At 38.3% G+C, this 17,854-nt stretch overlaps 2 protein-coding genes across 15 annotated transcripts in view; one reads left to right on the forward strand and one right to left on the reverse strand.

The window, feature by feature from the left end:
- The window catches only part of LOC134740129 (uncharacterized), an 89,756-nt gene that overhangs the window by 5,180 nt on the left and 66,722 nt on the right, over nucleotides 1–17,854 (reverse strand). The gene's annotated exons all lie outside the window — the stretch shown is intronic.
- ADD3 (adducin 3) overlaps nucleotides 1–17,854 on the forward strand; it is a 127,654-nt gene that overhangs the window by 5,084 nt on the left and 104,716 nt on the right. Inside the window, exon 1 of one of the 14 annotated variants that reach the window (XM_063670247.1) lies at nucleotides 1,985–2,102. The exons of 12 other annotated variants lie outside the window; for them this stretch is intronic. The gene's annotated coding sequence lies outside the window, so the exon portion shown is untranslated. Of the gene's footprint in view, nucleotides 1–1,984; nucleotides 2,103–17,854 lie in introns of those variants that run through there. One more of the 14 variants, XM_063670241.1, reaches the window with a different exon arrangement.

Genomic DNA, 17,854 nt, shown 5'->3' on the forward strand with positions numbered 1-17,854 from the left:
AGAATGAGCCCATGTAACCACTGCCCCTTGTTGCTATTGAGCTCACTGCAAACCAGTGAGAGGTCTTCATAGTATTCCCAAGACTATCAGGTGCGCATGTCTTAACCACATCCTCTGGTATTAATACCACCAAGTTGTGCTTAAATCTAAAGAGTGGTGGTTAATCTGCATTAAATACAGTCACCTTTTGACATTGAAAGAGTATACTCTTTTGATACACAACATATGTTTAGGGTGCTAGAGTTTGTGCTAGAGTGTACTAGCTTTCTAATTACTAAAGATACTAAAGTCTTTTTTTTTTTTGAAGCTTACCAGCTATGTAGGGCCCCAGGTGGCCCAGAGGGCACTGATTCCCCTTGGAGATTCCAGTTCTGCAGTAAATCAGTAAAGCTTACCTTTCTGATTACCAACATCATATCAACCTGAGATAAATTTTAACTTAAGTTTGTTCTAAATACCACCTGAATTGCTTCCTAAAATGAACCCTAAATGCAAAGATGTAACTTGTGGCTTATACTTTGTCGTTCACATTCCTCAAGGAACTATGTGTTGCTGCTTCACCATTGTAGTTGATATGTCAAACAAATTATAAACTAAATTAGGAGCTGTTTTAAGTAATGTTTAGAATTATTGTAGATAGATGAAATGTCCTTTGACAACTTAGTGCAATGTAATGTTAGGAAAAAATGTTTAAAAACAAGCATGCGTTGAATTGAGAAAGTGCAAGTTTTATTGAAGACACAGGTTACTAATCTGTTTCTCACACTAAACACTGTTTTTGTTATAATTAGTGCGTTTCAGATTCCTTTGAAAATTATTAAATATGTAGAGTTTGAATTTTTAAAAAAACTTTAAATATCGAGTGCTATTCTTTCTTTTAAACATAGACCTATTTGAAGTTATTTAAACCCAATTTAAAATTAATTGGACAGTCATAGACTGTCATGTCATTGAGATTCAAAGTGAGTGCCTTAATACTTTGTCTTCTTTGTTAATACTCTATGGTTTGAACTCCGGGTCCATGCCAGAGTGTTTATAGGTGAGATTGTTATGAGGTCTTTCAGGTTCTGCCAGAGATTCAATTCTCTTGGCCAAATGCCAAGACAGTCTCAAATTTTTACTGTAATTTTTTACTGTAATAGGTTGTATATATCAAGAATCCTCTAAAACATACAGGTTAGAAGTCTTTAATTGGCTATTGCTTGAAAGAAAAAGTCTGTTATCCCTTAGATGAATATAATTATTTTTTATTCTTGTGGTAGCTAATTATGGATGTGTGTGTGTATGTATGTGTATGTCAAACCATGCTACTTGAGGGATTCTCTTCCTTTTAGGTAAAGTTAAAAATTATTCACCTGGTGTATTAATGTAATATTTATTGAGTACCAACAGTATGCATAGGGTAATACCTTTATGTGGGAAAAAAAGTGTTGGAGAAAAAAGGTTTGTGGGTCTTTTATTTCATGTGTATTTTAATGTTGCTGAATATCTGCACCTGTCTCAAAGTTCAAAATTGAATTGCACAGTCGAAAACATGTTAAATGTTAAGAAAGTACTGTTTAACTTAAAGTCTTAGATGGTAGCACAGATAATGAGAATCAGAGCCCCTTGTTTCCTTAAACTGTTTTTGGTTGAGTATGTTTGAAAAGCTGCATTAACAATCCCTTTCAGGCTTCTAGGACGTTACTTAACTGCATTGAAGGAATAAATTTAGAGTATCCTAGAAACCTTAAAGAATGAATGCGGCTTTCAGAGTTGTCTAGCATAATCCAAATAGTAGTAGCATGATCACCAAAAGGTATAAAATGGATGAAACCTATCTTTGATTTTAAAAGGCTTACTGTTCTTGTAAGTTTGTTTCTTCAAGATAATATCGCTTAGTTTTAACTCCGTTAAAAGCTGAACCGTTACTGTACAAGATGTATAGGCCTTGGCATATGTTTATGTCGTTTTTTTTTTTCTTTTTTTGTATTTTTGAGACAGCTCTCACTGTGTTGCCCAGGCTGGTCTCGAACTCCTGGGCTCAAGCTATCCTCGCACCTCAGCCTCCCAGGTACCTGGGACTACAGGCATGAGCCACAGGCCTGGTTTATATCTTTAAGGTAAGATTAGATCTAAATGGAGCCTTTACTTGAAGTCAGACTGATCTGCATCAGCACCATATGTTATGTTTACTTTTTTTTTTTCTTTCAATGAAAATGGGCCTGAGGAGATTGGTTTGTACGCAGTACGTTAACTGGCATTTAAGATGACTACCTCTTCAAACAAGGCTACGGTTTTTTTGGTTTTTTAGGGTTTTGTTTTGTTTTGAGACGGAGTGTCTCTCTGTCATCCAGGCAGGAGGGCAGTGGCGTGATCTTGGCACACCGCAACCTCTGCCTTCTGGGTTCAAGCGATTCTTCTGCCTCAGCCTCCTGAGTAGCTGGGATTACAGGTGCCTGCTACCACTACCGGCTCATTTTTGTATTTTTAGTAGAGATGGGGTTTTGCCATGTTGGCCAGGCTGGTCTTGAACTCCTGACCTCAAGTGTTCCTCCCCGCTCGGCTGCTCAAAGTGCTGTGGTTACAAGCGTGAGCCACTGCACTCGGCCAAGGCTAAGGTTTTAATCTAGGGTTATGAAACTCATTTTTTTCTGCAGTGGGCATATGCAATTTCCATAGGATAAACATTTCCCTGAACCAGCTAGTGGGTAAAAACACTTCTGAGAAATTTAAGGACAGTAACATAATGTCTTTAAAACCAGTGTGTCAAGAAGTATACTATATTAGTGAAACAATAAAATAACAGTGATCACAGATACATTAAGGCAAGCAATGGATTAAGCAGGATAACCTAACTCCAAGTAATATACACGAAATTATTTTTTTAAGCTTCCATACCTCTTTAAATTTATTCTTGTGATTTCTTTCTTTCTCCTCCCTCACCAAGGGAAGTGCTCACCTTTTCAGATGGAATGGAAGAGGAGAGTGCTGATGTGAGTGACTCAGCCTGTTTAACTCTGCCTCCATGGTTGTTTGTTGGTTACCTGCTAGAGGAGGTGGAACTCAAACAATGTAAAAGCAATCAGGTTGGAGAAGTGCTGAGTTTTTAGTGTCATGGGAACTTGGTGTATGTCTTTGTCACCATTAGCAGTGTTTCTGTGCAGTTCTTCCACAGTGGCTCAGCTCATCCTGAGCAAGGACAGCATTTCCGTTTTCCTTTTCCATACAACATTCTCATCCTATCATCTTTTGATTTGCTAGAATGACTAAATAAATGCTAGAGCAGAAAGATGGGTTTACTCATCCTCCTGGAGAAGATAGTTAGGCTTACTTGGTATATCTAAGGAAGTATATTTGGAAGTCAAGGCCTCCCCAGGGACTTCTAAGAACACTCCACTTTTACGCCCTAGGAAGTTAGAGTGAGCAACTGTTAGCTGCATCGTGACTTCTGTTCTCATTTGTCCTAATACATGACAAAAAAATTCTAAAAGGTCAGCCTTTTAATGTCTAAGGAAGTGGTTGGAAAAGGGCAGTGGTCAGAGCTCAAATGGAGTTGTGATTGGGCATAAGTGCCTTGGATGAGTGGAATGCTTCATTGCCTGAGCTGCACAAATGGGAGGTAGAAAGGAATTTGCAATGAAGTTGATGCATTGTTCGCATTCCTTATTTCCACAGCCAACTTTTTAAAGGTAAAAACAGTGTACCTCTTACCTTGCCTTTCTTTTACAGTTTATTTATTTATTTATTTATTTTTGAGACAGTTTTTTACTCTTGTTGCCCAGGCTGGAGTGCAATGGCGTGATTCTCAGCTCACCGCAACATCTGCCTCCCGGGCTCAAGGGATTCTCCTGACTCAGCTTTCCTGAGTATCTGGGATTACAGGCATACGCCACCATGCCCAGCTAATTTTGTATTTTTAGTAGAGATGGGGTTTCTCCATGTTGGTCAGGCTGGTCTCGAACTCCCGACCTCAGGTGATCCACCCGCCTCGGCCTCCCAAAGTGCTGGGATTACAGGCGTGAGCCACCGCGTCCAGCCTTCTTTTACAGTTTTTATTGTCAGAGTTGAGTTCACTTTCCTAAGGGAAGGTAGAATTTTTTTTTGAGATGGAGTCTCGCACTGTTACCAGGCTGGAGGGCAGTGGCGTGATCTCGGCTCAGTGCAACCTCCGACTCCCTGGTACAAGTGATTCTGCTGCCTAAGCTTCCCGCGTAGCTGGGTTTACAGGCATGGGCCACTACGCCCGGCTAATTTTTTATATTTTTAGTAGGGATGGGGTTTCAGCATGTTGGCCAGGATGGGAAGGTAGAATTTTTAAGGTGAATTCTATCTGATTGCTTGAAATTTTAGCTTTAAATTGGAGATTGCACTAAAAGGAATTTTTTTCTTTCTTCACAACTGTCTGCTTGTTAAATTTCGAATAAAGATTTTCAAAATAGAAGTGTGACAAACCTTACTCAACATTTAATAATTGGGAGCTATTATTTATTAAAGTACATGTTATCAATGAATTAGAAATTCATTGCTTTAAAAATACTTGTTTTTTGAAAAACTAGATCTACACTGATTTTCATATTAGAATGTTTGATTTTTTTTTTTTTTTTTTGAGATGGAGTCTTGCTGTGTCGCCCAGGCTGGAGTGTAGTGGCCTGATCTCGGCTCACTGCAAGCTCCGCCTCCCGGGTTCATGCCATTCTCCTGCCTCAGCCTCCCAAGCAGCTGGAACTACAAGCGCCCGCCACCACACTCGGCTAATTTTTTGTGTTTTTAGTGGAGACAGGGTTTTACCATGTTAGCCAGGATGGTCTCGATCTCCTGACCTCGTGATCCACCCGCCTCGGCCTCCCAAAGTTCTGGGATTACAGACGTGAGCCACTGCGCCTGGCAGAATGTTTGATTTTTTTGTTTTAAGTGGACGTCAAATTTATTTTCAGTTAAAAATGCTGAAAGTAATACATTTTTACTTCATCTGTCATAGTGAATGTTGATAATGATAAAATCGTATTTCTCTAAGCACTTTGCCATAACTAAATACCTTAGTAAAACATGCGATAGACAAGGGTCCAGTCACTAGCCACAGAAAGGCTGTCACTGTTATAGCAGAATGTAATAGGGAAGGAACGTTTTATGCCTGAATAAGAAGGGTGTATTTGCTTGAGATAGTAATAACCTCTGAGAAGCTGATTAATTGGTAATCACTTAAGTTAGATGATTTTATATTGTTTGATGTCTTATAATCTAAACATCCCTGTGCTCTTTTAGAATGTCTGCCTTGACCAGTCAGCATTTCAGGAGGGATTGTGACTATCAGTTAAGTGCTTTGAAGAGAGAACCCCTGCTTTGTGTCACACCTGAATGTAACAGAACATACTTCTTGGGGCTGTTTGGGCTCAAAGGGAAGGGTGCCATCTACTGAATGGCCAACATCAAGTTGAGCAGCTCCTGTTTTCCTTACAGAATTCAGCCAGTTCCTGGAGAAACCAGGCCCAGCTTCACTTGGAGGATTTGACAGGATCTTAGTACCAAGTGGAATTGTTGCCTGCTTAATTTTAATTATGCTTCCCAGCAGGAGGCCTAAACACATGATGAAGAACTAAATCAGTACTTGTTGGAATGCATGGGAAAAGAGAAACCTGAAGAAGTTGTTGGGTCTTATATTAAAAACAGCCGAGTAGTGGTGAAATTAAATTAAGTGGTAAAGAAAATTATTTTAATGAGAGCAGTCTTTCAATAGCAGGTCTGGTTGGTTATTGATGGCTCCTGCAGACAATAATGATGTTAAAATCTGCTTGGGCTTAGAATCAGCAAACAAATCATTTGCCTAACTGGAGGTAAGGGTTTTAAGAATACTTGAATACTTCGATTGTTTTTTTCTCCTGCCCTTTTTGTCTCATTTTGTAAGGCAACAATTCCTACTTGAGTGAATTCACTGTTTCAAAGTAGATTTTGTTGTTGTTTTGTTGTATGGTAGTGGTTTCCTGGTTTTTGTTTGTTTTTTCTTTCCCTATTTTCCAAAAACTTACTGTGGTAGCAGCCATGGGTAGAACTGGAGGTAGTAGAACTAGTTACAGGTCAGTGGAGGTTTAAGGTATCTGGAATAGGCTTGTCAAAGCCAGACAAGAAGGAATTTTGAAAATATGAATTCAAAGGAAGCTTTGAAATTGTTGCTATAAAAATACACTTGATTGTTATATATTTATATATATTATATGTAATTACTTAATTAGTAACCATTTTTATTAGCCTTTAAAACCTGCCAAGGATCATTTTAAGCACTTCGCATAAATTATCCAAAGTTTAGTGAAGTAACTTGCCCAAGATCATACCGTTAACAAAGGGCAGAGCCAAGATTTGAGGTCAGGGCTAATACCCTTAAGCACTATGCTATACTGCTGATTTATTTATGTTTATTTTTGTTGGTGACTGCACAGAAGAGTTGAACCAAGATTAGAATGATAATTTCTGCCTTGGCTGGAAAATACTGATGCTGGGGTTCTTGGTTTCTGTTGTTGTTTTTAGGAGAGTGGTAACATGGGTAAATAGGATTGAGATTTCACTAGAATCAGGACGTATACATGAGATGAACTTCCAAATGTTTTCTATTTGATTTCGTCTATGTTAACTTTTGTTCCTTCTGCTATATTTAAAACCGCAAGAAAAGTTTACTGAAACATGAAGTGAATTGTTTCACCCTGGGGCATGTGCTTAAAATATACCCTTCATGGGAAGAGTTACTGAAGAGTTTTTGGCTGGGTTTATTTTTTGTAGGGGAGTGGGGATTTGTTTTTTATATATATAATAGATATATATTTAGTTTGCTTCCTTCTAAATATTTTTATGTGGTAGTACTTTTCAATATGGCAATAATAATCCATGTCCACACTACAATAAAATTAAACCATGTGCCATCCTGAGATCCTAGGGGAAACCAACTTTTTGTGTGTACCAAGTACGTTCTGTATACTGAATAAGTACCATACCTTACGTGTATGTACTAAAACTTCATTGAATCCATGTATTTTTTAAATTAAGAGATATTTAATACCTGACTACTATTATGAGTAATGGTCTTGTTTGTTAACACATTTTGAGCATAAAAGGTATCTTGTTTAAAAAGGTTGGGGATCATTGTTTTGGTATAACCAAAAGCTTCTAAAATTACAGTTAAATGATGGTTGTGCTGTGTATTCTTAACCCAGTCACGCTTAGGGCTTCTGGCCCTTCTCCTTTATCTGTAAGGAATTATACTTTAATATGTGTCTTCCAGAAAATCCCCATAAGCTATGAGATACATCACTCCTTGAGACTCAGACTTTCCCAGTCAAACATGGGAATGGTCAGCAATAACTAAGACAACAATGCAAAATATGTTACTTGCCAGTGTGTGTGATGAATTCCAGATGACAGATATAGAAAACAAATGCCACAGGTCAACTGGTCAAGAGAAGAGATGGAGTGGGCTGGGCACAGTGGCTCAACGCCTGTAATCCCAACACTTTGGGAGGCTGAGGTGGGTGGATCGCCAGAGGTCAGGAGTTCGAGACCAGCATGGTCAACATGGTGAAACCCATCTCTACTAAAAATACAAAAATTAGCCAGGTGTGGTGGCAGGCGTGTGTAATCCCAGCTACTTGGGAGGCTGAGGTAGGAGAATCGCTTGAACCTGGGAGGCGGAGGTTGCAGTGAGCTGAGATCATGCCATTGCACTCCAGCCTGGGTGACAAGTGAGACTTTGTCTGGAAAAAAAAAAAAAAAAGAAAAGAGATGGAGTGGTCAGAAAAGCCCTCATGCGAAAGAAGAACAAGGGTGGACCTTGAAGGAGGAGTTAAGATTTCATTAAGTGGAGAAGATGGAAAGGATTTTGGCCAAAATTACTGTTCGTGAAAATGATTCTTTTTGTATAGCATGATGGGAGATAGTTTATAATAGTGGTTCACAGTATCTTGCCACTATAAGGCATTTAACGGCTACAGTGAAGACTTATTTGTAGCAGTGCCAAGGACTGGCCTCCCTAGGAAATACATTAGAATATGGCAGGAGTGAAGGGAGGGGATGGAGGTGGCGGTGGTGGTCACATGTAGACTTTTAACAGTGCTCCCTCTTAACTCCATATGAAAATTACTGGTTTTATAGGAATATCCTTATACATCTGTTTTGAAGGCGGTAATGCTTAGGAAAGTTAGTATTAATAGAAAGACTTTAGGAATCCTCATCATTCCCAGCGCTGGACAAGGAAAGCCTCATTTTGGGGAAGAGATGTACGATTTCAAAAATCTATATTTATCCATCATTTACTTTGTTTGCCTAATGCTAGAGCATATTCTGTCAATATCTGTTACATAACTTTTAAATCTAATATGTGGATGATGGATGGATGGATGGAGTTGATACGAGATATGACCATTTCACTTAAAATTTTTGTAAAATAACATTGTCCGTTTTCAGATTTTAGATTTGTTCCAAAGTGTCTCAGTTCGCTCACTCAGATTTGTCATGTTTATCCCTTACTATTTGAAAAATTCTTACTGTAACTCTATTCAAGACATTTTGAGCAAGTAACTTTCTGTTTGCTTTTTTTTTTTTTTTTTTTGAGACAGAGTCTTGCTCTGTTGCCCAGGCTGGAGTGCAGTGGCGCCATCTCGGCTCACTGCAACCTCCACCTCCTGGGTTCACGCCATTCTCCTGCCTCAGCCTCCTGAGTAGCTGGGCACCTGACACCACGCCCAGCTAATTTTTTGTATTTTTAGTGGAGACGGGGTTTCACCGTGTTAGCCAGGGTGGTCTCCATCTCCTGACCTTGTGATCCGCCCACCTCGGCCTCCCAAAGTGCTGGGATTACAGGCGTGAGCCACTGTGCCCAGCTAGTTTTCTTTTATATAAAATATGTGAGCCATTGGGATAAAGCATTTTTTTAAGATTCATCTGTGCTTGAAGGTGCTGTAATTATGCTTCTGAAGAAGCTGAATTCACCAGTTTGTAGGTTTACTTGGAGAGTGGCCAAGAAACCTATGATTGTACTGTGTGAAGATTCTGGGAATGGGGCTAATAGAAGATGAAGACCATGAAGGTCCTTGGCTCTATGTATATGTGGCATTTAAGAGAAGGACATCATTACCCCAGGAGCTTGTCAACTCCCAGAGTTTGTTTCAGCTCTTCGGAAGCTAAGAGCCTTTGGCAAAGGACAGATTCTTTCCAAAATACGTGAAATGAGCAAGGATAGCAACTTTTCCTAAAGCAAACTGTAGAAACATTGTGGTATCTTTTCCCATAAATGCTTTCCACTCTCATCTGAACTTTATTAGGTGTAGTAATATTAGTTCCTCATACATATTTGTGACCTGTTTAGCCCTTATTTTTTTTGAGCAGCTCGCTGCATCCTTTATTCATTTATTCATTCAACAAATATTTATTGAGCAATTATTATGTGTCAGGTTTCGTTCTTAGTGCTGGGAATTTGGCAGTAAGCAAAACAGACAAGTCCTCCTGCCCTAATGCAGTTTATATTCTTGGAAGTCAATAGAAATAAAGTATATGTTATGTTAGTGATAAATGTTATGGAGCAATATAGAGCAGGGAAGGGAAACTAAGGGAGTGTTTGGGGGTAATTGCAGACTTAAATAGAGCAGCCAGGAAAAGTCCTCACAGAGAAGGTGACCTTGAAGACGATGAGAGAGCATGCATGTGGATGTCTGCGGGGAAGAACATTGCAGGCAGAGGAAACAAGCCAAAGGCCCTGAGGCCCAAGCATAACTGGCATGGATGAAGCAGAACATGGTGGGGGTAATGGGAAGCCACTGGATAACTTCAAACAGAAGTGTGGCACAGTCTGACAGATGTTTTAAAGGGTTTCTTTAGGTTGTGTTTTGAGACTAGACCATAGTGAGCAAGTGTAGATGCAGGGAAACTACTTAGGAGGTCAATGGAATACTCTTGATGAGAGATGATGTATCTGGTAGAGGTAGTGAGAATTGATTGGATTCTGGATATATTTTAAAGATAGAATCAATAGGATTTTCTTACTGGAATATGGGGGTATGTGTTGAGAGAGAGGAGTCAAACTTGACACCAAGGTTTTGGGCCTAGGCAAAAGTCTAAGAAGGAGCAGTTTGGAGAATGGGAGAGAATAAGAGTTCAGTTTGAGACATTCATTTCAAATGTCTATTAGACATCTATTTGGAAGTTGCTATGAGGAGAGATCAGTGCATAATTATAGGCTGACTGTATAAACTTGTGAGTTGTCATTTTCCTTCTCCATTTTTTAAATGGATGCATATTTAATCCCTTTGATGACTAGAATAAGCTTTGCTCTAATATGGGTTTGAGGTATTTCTATACATCTTTATGCTTCGAAGGGATTTAATTTATCTTATAAAACCTTGAATTTATTTTAACTGCTAAGGACACTTGGTCCTGAAGGAAACCATTTTCTCTAGGGATTGAACAATTTTATTTTAATCAAGATGTGAAAATAAAAATAGTGTTGTTACTGCCCTTTAAAAATGGAACAGTCTGGCTGTTCCTCAGAGTTAACGTGGTTAAAAATGGTAACGGTTATTACGATCCAGCACTTCTCATAGGTATATACCCAAGAGAATTGAAAATGTGTTCCCACAAAAAACTTGTACACTAGTGACCATAGCAACATTATTCATAATAGCCCAAAAATGGAAACAGCCCGTATGCCTATCAACTGATAAATGGATAAACAAATGCGGTATCCATACAGTGGGATATTATGCAGTCATAAAAAGGAATGAAGTACTGATGCATTTTATATTATAAATGAACCTTGAAAACATGCTAAGTAAAAAAGCCAGATACACAAGGCCACATATTATATGGTTCCACTTACATGAAATGTCTAGAATAGACATTTATAGAGACAGGAGATTAGTGGTTGTCAGGAGCTGCAGGGAGGGGGAAATGGGTAGTGGCAGCTTAATGGGTACTGGGTTTCCTTTTGAAAAGGAAAGATGATGAAAAAGTTCTGGAAATAGTGGTGATGGTTGTGCAACATTGCGAATATACTGAAAACCACTGAAATGTACAATTATTAGTAAATTTTATGGTATATGAATTATGTCTCAAGTTTTTAAAAATACCAGGAAAAAATCTGTGCGTGCAAATTCAGATGTGTGGAAGAATAACTAAAATAACTTATGTGGACCTTATTTCTAAAACAGAACTGTTTTCCCAGTAGAAAGTTGGATGAAACAAGAATTATCTCACTCAACCTGGTTTAGCCTGCTTTGCTTAAAGAGGCTGGGTTAAGATGCTTTTCTTGTCCAGGTAGAAATCAGGAGGTGGTTTGTGATACTTGATAACTCAGGGGTGAGTCTAATTTTTTTTTTAACACTTGATTTTGTGGGGGATGATCTAGGGAAGCTGAAGAAGCCTCTATGATGATCCTTTCCCTGGGTTTCAGAGAGTAGGAACTGTCTTATGAATAAGTTTATTAGGTCTTAAGCAATAAAGATGGTCTACTTTTTTCTTCATATCTATAATTTTAAAATATGGAATAGTCAATTCCCAGTAATTTTTTTTAGCCAACCCAAAGTTATATTTACCTTCATAAAAGAAACAGAACCATCAAAGAGGATGATACTGGGTTGGCTAAAATATTTCTAAATTACCTTTCATATACCACTTATCCTAAAGTTATTTTTTTGAGATGTAATTCACATACCATAAAATTCACCTCCTAATTTTATTTCAAATATATATGTATATATATATAATTTTCTTTATTAGAATGAAAACTTCTAGAAAACAGTGGTCCATATTATTTGAATGGCTGCCATATTCATAGCTTGATAAGTTTTCAGTATTTTAAGGGAAACATATGTGAACCAGACCAAAACCTTAGTGTTGAAGATAGACATTTATGTAAGTAACAGACTCCAACACAAACCTGCGAGCTATACTATAGCAACAATTCAAAGGAAGTACAGGTGGGCACAGAGAAGGGAAATATCTCATTGGGGAGAAACAATTCAGGGAGGAGACTGGCATTTGACTTGAGCTTTAGAGGATCCGGTAGCATTTCAAGCTGTTGGGGAGGAGGGTGAATTATAGGCCATAATACTAGAATATGCAAAGCCACGTAAGTCTGTGGGATGGTTATGATATGGGAGAGGAAGTAGGAATGGTGAGGTTGAGAGGACCAGATCATGCAGGCCCTGGGTGCTACTTTAAGAAATTTAGATTTTATTCTGTGGCATCTCTTGCAGTTGATAAGAGGCATAATCAAATGTCTCTGAGATTTGGTGGTGTGAAGAAAGTCACAATGGAGAGAGAGTGTGTTGGCAAAGAGGTTAGGAGGCATTTAGAGGTAAGCAAATGAACTAAGACCATGGCTTTGAGATTTGAAAGAGAACGGTATTTGGTGTGTGATGGTATTTGGAGGTGGGCCTTTGGGAAGTGATTATAAGGGATTAGTGCCCTTATAAAAGAGACCTCAGAGAGCTCCCTCACTCCTTCCTCCATGTGATGACAAGCAAGATGACAACTATCTGTGAACAAGGAAGCTGGCTTTTACCAGACACTGAGTCTGCCACTGTCTTGATCTTAGACTTCCCAGGCTTCAGAACTGAGAGAAATAAATGTTTGTTGCTATATTATAAGCTACCCAGCCTATAGTATTCTATTATAGCAGCCTGAACAGACTAAGACAGGAAGGAATAGGACATTTTGGAGGCAGAAATCTGTGCAACTTGCTGAACAATGGAGAGGCTGAAGAAATGTATAGTCACTGAGGGTCGAAATCTAAATGTGGCATTTGACTCCATTTCCAGTACTCTGATTTATGACAGAGGAAAGAGAACACTTGTACTACTTAGAAATGAAGTAGATTCAGCAAGTCTTGAAGGTATATTTTTCTTCCCAAACATAAGCATTTTAGAAACTTGACTAGTTCTTAATCTGCTTTACTGCTCAAGTATTACCCAATCGTCCAGTCTTTAAATTTGTTTTCATTTATGAATTTGGAAGTGGTCAAATAGTCATGATTTTGGCTAAAGAATAGTCTTTTTGTTTCCAAATGAAGGTGCTTCCCCTATGCTGTGTTTTTGCATTTAATTTTAAACTTTTGTGCATTGCATTATCCCAAGCAAATTAACACAGGAACAGAAAACCAAATACCACATGTTCTCACTTAAAGTGGGAGCTAAACATTGGGTACACGTGGACATAAAGACAGAACAGTCGACACTGGGGACTACTAGAGGCAGAAGAGAGGGAGGGGATAAGGGCTGAAAAACTGTCCAGCACAATGCTTACTTCCTGGGTGATAGGATCAATTGTACCCCAAACCTCAGCATATACCACAATATACCCGTGTAATAAACCTGCAGAGGTATACCCTGAATCTAAAATAAAAGTTGAAATTGTAAACAGAACTTTTGTGCAATGGAATAACAAAAGAATTGAAGGCATTGGGCTTTGCAATATCAAGTATTGCATGTTTTCATTACAGGAAGTCATTGTGCCATCTTGGTTTCCTCTTAATAACATATGGTGGTTTATCTTGGAACTTCAAAAGTAAACATAGAGTAAGCACCTATAATAAATTATTACCAAAAAAAATCACATGCAGAATTATTTTTGCTATGTGAATTTAGTGGAGAATCCAATCCAGTAAGACTTTTTGCACATTTGAATGGTGAAACAAGATGATTTGGCTCCTCTAGTAGCTTTGTTACAGGCACAGTTGACCATTTTTGTTTGTAGCTCCTTGTAATAAGATATTTAACACAGGGCTTTATATTAGGACATAGTGATTTTATAAATGGGTGGGAGAAAACACTGAATTTGACAGAACTAACTTCTAGATTATTTCAATGTAAAATTTTCATGCTTAAAATTTTTAAGTGTTAGATGTTTAAAATAACTTACTCAAAAGTAATTCTTAGTAAAATGAAAATCAGTGAAAAGCGCTCAGTTTTTTAAAAGCAAGAATGATTTTATTGGTTTCAAAGTTAAACTTACTATTTGAATCAAATTTTTATAAAATCCATTTTGTTTTTTAAATACTTGAAATTTTGAGTAAGAAATATAAGGACATGGAACAAAATAAGGCACAAAAGCGTATACAGTGAAAAGTAAGTTGTCACCCCCAAACCACTCAAGTTTCCTCCTCTTCTCTTGGTTTTTTTTTTTTTTTTTGGAAGACAGAGTCTCACTCCATCGCCCAGGCAGGAGTGCAGTGGGTTCAAGTGGGTTCTCGTGCCTCAGCCTCCTGAATAGCTGGAGTTACAGGCATGCGCCACCATGCCTGGCTAATTTTTTTGTATTTTTAATAGAGTCGGGGTTTTGCCATGTTGGCCAGGCTGCTCTTAAACTCCTGGCCTCAAGTGATCCACCCATCTCGGCCTCCCAAAGTGCTGGGATTACAGGTGTGAGCCACCGCACCTGGCTGTCTTTTCATGTACATTAGGTCAGAAATGTTTTTCATTGTTTATTTTAAAATTCCTGAATCAAGACTTGGCCTGCCTACACCTGGCAAATGAATTGCTGCATAAGAAATAGCTTTAGACTCAGAAAAACCTGGGGAAAGAACCACCTGAATTCTTCTCCTAGATGCGGTTTCTGGATCCATTGTCTGATTTATTAAAACGTTTCCTTTCATAGCGTCCCTCCCACTAAGGCAGAGGTATAGAAAGTGGGAGGTGGTAGCTATAATAATCTTTCACTCATATAGTATAAATAATACTTTTTAATTTAATAATACTAATTTAATTTAATTTAATATTTTTTAATTTTAGTTCGATATTTGTGGGAGAGATGGGAATCTTCAGAGTGGTGGTAGCCAACTTCTGCCTCCATGGTTCAATTAAAAGCAAGTCCCCTAGTAATAGAAGTAAGGGGTCTCTAGGCTTGCAAGTTTCTTCAGATGCTAAAGTTATGCCTTTGTGTAAAATCAGACTTCCTGTTATATGAGTAGACGTAGGAATTCTCTGTATACTTTAAAGGAGAAGCAAATGGAAATAGAGAGAGGGTGATAAAATCTAGATTCATAGAATTGTGGAAACCTTACCTCATTTTAAGAATGAAGAACCCGGTCTGATGAAAGGAAGTGCCATGTTTAAGGCAACACGTTGCTTGTGGCAGATCTAGACTCACAACTAAGATTCCTGCCTCTGTCCAGTGCTTTTTCACTTCATTACATTACGAGCCATCTTAACTCCATTCATGCAATTCTGGGGTAAGGGGTTTTGTCAGAATTCTACCTGACCTTCCCTAGAGCAGGGTTTGGACAGGATGAGAGACCCCAATCTCTCAGATTTGAGGCTTCTTCTCAAGATATCTGTTTTTCCCTTTTCCTTAAAAAAAAAAAAAAAAAAATTTCATTGAATTTGGGAAAGTTTTGTGAAGTTTTTTCCAAAATCTGTAATGTGTCAGGAACTTTCTTGTTTTCTTAATAGAAGCCACACTGATGTTCTGTATATTGTTCCAATATTAGTGTGCTCACCGCTGAAGCAAGTCATGTACATGGTAAATGTTTCTGACATGTTTAGGAACATTATATTGAAAATTCAGAATGGATGTATTTGGCTGCCTTGACATTCCTTTTTCTTTTGGAAAGGAATGTATTTAAATGAGAAACAGTTCCACCCCTCCAATGAAAAGGAATAGTTTTAGGTCATTTGAGTGAAATAGATTATAGAACTTATGACCCCAGTTTTCTTGTTTTTTTTTTGAAACGGAGTTTCACTCTTGTTGCCCAGGCTAGAGTGCAGTGGCGTGATCTCGGCTCACTGCAACCTCAGCTTCCTGGTTCAAGCAATTCTCCTGCCTCAGCCTCCTGAGTTGCTGGGATTACAGGCATGTGCCGCCATGCCCGGCTAATTTTGTATTTTTAGTAGAGATGGGGTGTCTCCATGTTGGTCAGGCTGGTCTTGAACTCCCGACCTCAGGTGATCTGCCCACCTCGCCTCCCAAAGTGATGGAATTACAGACGTGAGCCACCACACCTGGCTGATTGTACTTTTAAGTCAGTTTTAATAGGACACAGGTACAAGGTCAAGGTACTTGAGAATTTTGGATTTAATGTTTTACATTGGTTTAAACTGGTTGGAGTCCAGCTGTGTTTCCTGGTGACAACATTCATATTAAAAATCTTATAGGTCAGTTTTTATAAAAACTATGTAATATTTCTTTTAAGTTAATGATTGATTTTTTTTTTTTAAAAAAACTTCTGGTGCCTTTGCCTGAGATTTTGGTTTGTAGAGAATAATATGTCAGTTAAACGGAAACTTCAATTACCTGAAAGTTTGGGTTCTTCATTTTAATGAGGGCCAAATGATTAAGAATACCATTGGATTTCAGTAATGTATTCGAAGTAGTATCTTCTGGCTGGGTCCTAAAATCAGCAGATGCTAACTATACCTTCTCTAGTCTTCTGTACTTAGAATCAGTATTTAGTGAAGATCCTATTATCTTGCATAATTCTTAAACAGTAAAGATAAATATGTTCATGAAAGTATATGAAACCAAAAATTGGAAAGATGGCTTTTAAGATGGGGGAATGAGGGAGAAGACTACATTAGTTTGGCTTATTACTGTAAGAATTTGTTTGCCATTTCTGATCAGAGTAATAACGTGGGTTCCTCCCAAAATGTTTGTCTTTTAAGAGAAAATCTAGTGAGCTATCAAGAGTTGTAATCACAAGGATTAGGCCTTCTGTTCAGCGATGCCTTTTGTAGAGGTTGAGTAGCTAGAACTACCTGCATGGTATAATTTGAAGTCTCATAGGAAGGCCCTGAAATAGTACTGTTCTCTCCACCCCAAAATGTGAGCCATATATGTAATTTAAAATGTTGTAGAAGCCACATTAAAAAATGTTTAAAGAAACGGACGGGAAATTATTTTCAATATATTTGATTTAACCTAATATATTTAAAATATAATTTCAACATGTAATCAGCATAAAAAATTTTTGCTCAGTCCTGTCTATATTTAACACTTAGTACATCTTAATTCAGGCTAGCCACATTTCAAGTTTTCAGTAGTCACATGTGACTAGTTGCTATCAAATTGGATAGCATATCCCTGGAACATCTTTCTCTTTTATCCCACCTCGGGTGAGAATTCCTCCACTAGCAGTTTTTCTAGGGGAACTAAAGTCTTGCCATTTCTTTATATGCTTCCTCTATAATTGAAAGGAAAATGAGACACTTCAGAGAGGAAAAAAACACATTAAACCATTCCTGGGGCATGTTTTAACCATTTGTGCTTTATGTGATAACCAGAAGCTAGTACTACTGAAAAAATGCAACTGTTACTGAATGAAAACTTCAGAGGGCAGGTTCAGTTGGTTATGCTTAAGTGAGAGGAGAGCTTGGATAGAAAAGGCTGCGGGTCAAGAAAAGTTGGGACAGGTTTTGACTTCAGATCTTAGAATCCTGTTGGCCTTGAACAAGTTAGCTACCTTCTCTGAGCTTTTTTATTTTCTTCATACATAGAATTGGGGTTACATACCTCTCAAGTTGCTATGAGGGTTATATGAGATGACATACGTAAAGTGTGTAATATGGATAATATTTGGTACATAGTAGGTGCTCAGTAAATATGTATTGAATAAATGCTTGCTGCTTATTTACATCCCTGACCCCCATCTCCCCTTATGAGACAGGAAAAGAGAGGAGAAAAGCCTAAAATGAATGTAGAAGTATATTAAATAAACAGCCTGGCCGGGCGTGGTGGCTCACGCCTGTAATCCCAGTACTTTGGGAGGCTGAGGTGGGTGGATCACCTGAAGTCAGGAGTTTGAGACCAGCCTGGCCAACATGGTGAAACCTCATCTGTACTAAAAATACAAAAATTAGCTGGGCGTGGTGGCGGGCGCCTGTAATCCCAGCTACTCAGGAGGCTG

Source organism: Pongo pygmaeus, chromosome 8 (genome assembly GCF_028885625.2).
Source record: "Pongo pygmaeus isolate AG05252 chromosome 8, NHGRI_mPonPyg2-v2.0_pri, whole genome shotgun sequence".
NCBI classification, from domain to species: Eukaryota; Metazoa; Chordata; class Mammalia; order Primates; family Hominidae; genus Pongo; species Pongo pygmaeus.